Here is a 4,122-nt window from a genome sequence, read left to right on the forward strand (position 1 = left end):
AAACTAAGCTGTGACATTCCTAGGTCAAAAACAGGTACTGCCTGCTTGCCCCACCCAGTCCAACATGGTGGAGCCGCTCGTGCCTCTGATCCTTGCACACTGCACCACTAGCATGGTGGAGCTGTTTGTGCCTCTGAGCCACAGCACGCAATGACTTCCTTTCAGCCACACAGCGAGTCTAGTTGCCATCAAACAAATCGTAGCACTTTAATCCAAATGCTCCATTCAAAGACTTTGTCTCCTGCAGGAGCCAGACAGAGATCGCGATGGCAGCACAGCCCAGAAAGCTGGCATTTTAAAACAGCCAGTTTTTTCCTGCTGCTGAGTCAGAACAATTTCTTTGCGGGCATGCAACCCACAAACAGCAAAAAGCGGTCTAAAATTCTCTCTCTCTCTCCTTTTTAAGCCCTCTCAGGTTTTACGTGGAGTTCATTACCATGTTAGGTGCCACTCTGTTGTAACAGGGGCGGCCGGGTGCCAGAAACGTAGCCCGTCGCTCCTGTTACAACAGATTACATTAATATTGAAACTTTTAGAAACTTTTTTTGCTAATATTATGGATTCTATTCTGTGAAGCTTATATGGTTATGGTGATACTTTAATTGGATATTAGGACTCAGTTTTTTTCTTCATATTATATCATTAAGAAAGAATGTGGCACTTTTAGGAATGATACAGTCTTGGTAGATTAATAATGAACAGCTAGTTGATAGGATTAATACTATCAAAAATCAAAAGTTACCTGAAAAATTAATACTATTAAAAAGGATAACATTATTTTGACAGACAAAATTAAATCCATATTTAAGGGTAATGAGAAATTTTCTGAAAGAATTCATACTGTTTAATTTGACAGTCAAAATTTGTTAAAAAGTAATGATAGGTTAGCAGATAGAGTATCTCTCCAGAATGGCAATCTGCATGCTATCCATGTCCGAGGATGAGGTGTTATCTTTATTTTTTTCCAAGGGAGGACAAGATTAAGTAAGTTTATTGTGCAAACTGACTGAAAAATAACTTCAAGAAAGTCAATAGAATTTAGTACAGTCTCATCCGTCCTGAAGGAGGTGCCTGATTTGGAGGAGTGATGGATATATCCAGATAATCCCCTGTTTGGAACTTCTGTGACTGCAGGGTCATGGAGTCATCAGTGCCCTTTCTGCCAGACATGGTGCTGCCAATCTCTTTAACTCAATATCCATGTCTTTTGAGATCCATAAAAACAATTGCAAAATTGAAGTGTGTGCCCTTCTTTCTGGCTTCTGGGTAAACTTCCTTTACTAAACTAGTCAGTTCTTTCAGGATTGCATCCATCCAGGAGCAGCTCGCTTGAGGGCACATTCCTGCTGGAGAACTTGTCCATTCAGTGGTTGATGTGGGAGGGTCTTCTGTTTTGTGTTGATTTCATTGGTTAATAAAGAAACTGCCTTGGCCATTTGATAGGCCAGCCCATAGGTGGGTGGAGTAGACAGAACAGAATGCTGGGAGGAAGAGGGAAGTGAGGCAATCGCCATGCCTCTCCTCTCTGGGTCAGACGCCATGGATCCAGCCACCAGGTCAGACATGCTGAATCTTTCCCCAGTAAGCCACCACCTCGTGGTGCTACACAGATTATTAGAAATGGGTTAATCAAGATGTGAGAGTTAGCCAGTAAGAGGCTAGAGCTAATGGGCCAAGCAGTGTTTAAAAGAATATAGTTTGTGTGCTGTTATTTTAGGGCATAAGCTAGCCAGGCGGCTGGGAGCTGGGCAACAGGAATGCAGCCCGCAACTCCTTCTACAGGTGGTGGTGGCCATTGTTGGTGGCGCGGACCTGCAGCAGGAGCAGGACTGGCAGGTCTTCTCGTGGTCCATCAGCTTCTCGGGCTCCTTCTTAATCTCTTCCTGGGTAATGCGCGATTCCACCACCATCTTCCTCCTTCTGCCTGGGAGACGCTCGCCCTGACCTCCAACCATTGCAGCAAGCATGAGCTAGCCATGAGCCGTTATCTTTAAAGGAGAAACTTAAGACCTTGGAATTATATGTGCAGAATGAGGATCAGAGGCTAGGTGCCTCAATGAAATCACTAGAGATATACACAGGCCAGGAGATTCAGGCTTTACAAAAGACAATGATAAAATGATTTGAAATAACTGAGGAAATTATTGGAGCTGATGAACAGGGAAAGAAGACACAAGGACAGAATTCAACATTGCCAGTAGCTGTCAGAGATAACTTAACCAGGGTTTTAGCTTCCTGCCCTGTAATCTACTCTGACAAAGCATCAAGTTCTAAAGGTCCAAAAGGATCCAAAGAAGGTAGATGGATACCTATAGGAATGAATGATCTAAAAGAAATTAAGCAAGCTGTTATAACTTATGGCTTGCATCCAGCATTTGTTAGTGAGATGATAAAGACTTGGGCTTCTAGCATCAAGACAACACCACATTACTGGCTTCTGTTAGTTTCAGTAGTCCTGGATGATGGGCCCCAGTTGATGTTTAAATGTTATTTAAGGATAGAGGCAAAAATTTTGGAAACAGGGAAAAACGAAAGGCCTTGAGACTTCCCATGATCAAATTCTTGGTGAGGGCACTCATGCTGACCCACAGACTCAAGCTCTTTATGATGAGCAAAAATCTTGTCCCTATGCCACAAAGTAGCCTTAAATGCTTGGGACAGGATTCTAAAACAAGAAAAATGAATTGAATTATATACCAGGGTTAAACAGGGCCAGAGAGAACCATTAAGTGTTTTTTTTTTTATACAAAGATTACTCCTGTACAAATAGGAGTAACAGACCCAGATGCTAGAAAAGTACATAATGAATTTCTGGCTTTTGAAAATGCCAATTTAGGCCGGGCGATGGTGGCGCATGCCTTTAATCCCAGCACTCAGGAGGCAGAGGCAGGCGGATCTCTGTGAGTTCAAGACCAGCCTGGTCTACAAAGCTAGTTCCAGGACAGGCTCCAAAGCCACAGAGAAACCCTGTCTTGAACCCCCCCCCAAAAAAAAAGAAAATGCCAACTTAGAATGCAAAAAGATACTTGGGATTTTAAAAGTTAGATTAGTTCCTATGGATGAATGGATCCTGCATACAATAAACATTGAGACATTTGACTATAATACTGAATCTTTGGTAGGAGAAGCAATTTCCAAAGGAATGAGGAGACATCAAAATGTCAAATGTTTTACTTGTGGTAGAATAGGACATATGAGAAGGGGTTGTAGACAAGGAATTCCTGGGAATAACATCTCCTCTGGAATGGGCAAAAATAGGAGGATTCAGCATTCAGGTATATGTAGAATGTGTGGCAAAGGCTGACATTGGACCAGTGAATGCAGATCAACAATAGACAAACAAGGTATCCTGATACCATTGGGGAAACTCCTCAGTGGGGGGGCATCTCACAGGGCTCCAAGTTAAAAGTGGCCCAGTCATTCTCAGTCACTGTAGAGGACATTTCTCAATAGGAAAATTAAAAATTTCAGAGCCTTCTGTAAAAAACCATGCTGTTCTAGATGATGGCATAAGCATGGAGGATAAGTAAAAAATTCCAATAGGAAACATATATTCTGGTTTTTTTTTGTTTTTGTTTTTGTTTTTTTTTTTTTGGTTTTTCGAGACAGGGTTTCTCTGTAGCTTTTAAGCCTGTCCTGGAACTAGCTCTTGTAGACCAGGCTGGCCTTGAACTCACAAAGATACGCCTGTCTCTGCCTCCCAAGTGCTGGGATTAAAGGTGTGTGCCACTACCACCCGGCCCGGAAACATATATTCTGGCAGACTTCTATAAATGATCAAAGACCAAAGCTAGAATGTGTATAAATGGCATGGTAATTGTTAGATTGATAGACACAGGTGCGAATGTATCATTACTCCAGAATCTTGGCATCCAAATTGGCCTCTTCAAGAGGCAGATGTTAAATTACTAGGAATTAGAACCATATCTCAAGTTAAACAAAGCACGAGATGGGTTGACTACATTTGGGCCAAAAGGTCAAAAAGGAAAACTGAGGCCATATGTGGCTAATATCGTAGTAAATTTATGGGGTTGTGACCTGCTGCAGCAATGGGATACCCAGATTAACATTCCTGCAGTCCCAGGAACTCATAATTCTGGGAAGGATGTTATAAGGTACTAT

At 42.1% G+C, this 4,122-nt stretch overlaps 1 pseudogene; it reads right to left on the reverse strand.

The window, feature by feature from the left end:
- Positions 1 to 1,038: 1,038 nt before the first annotated feature.
- On the reverse strand, positions 1,039 to 1,967 carry LOC101988397 (annotated as a pseudogene).
- Positions 1,968 to 4,122: the final 2,155 nt, after the last annotated feature.

Source organism: Microtus ochrogaster, unplaced genomic scaffold (genome assembly GCF_000317375.1).
Source record: "Microtus ochrogaster isolate Prairie Vole_2 unplaced genomic scaffold, MicOch1.0 UNK9, whole genome shotgun sequence".
NCBI lineage: Eukaryota > Metazoa > Chordata > Mammalia > Rodentia > Cricetidae > Microtus > Microtus ochrogaster.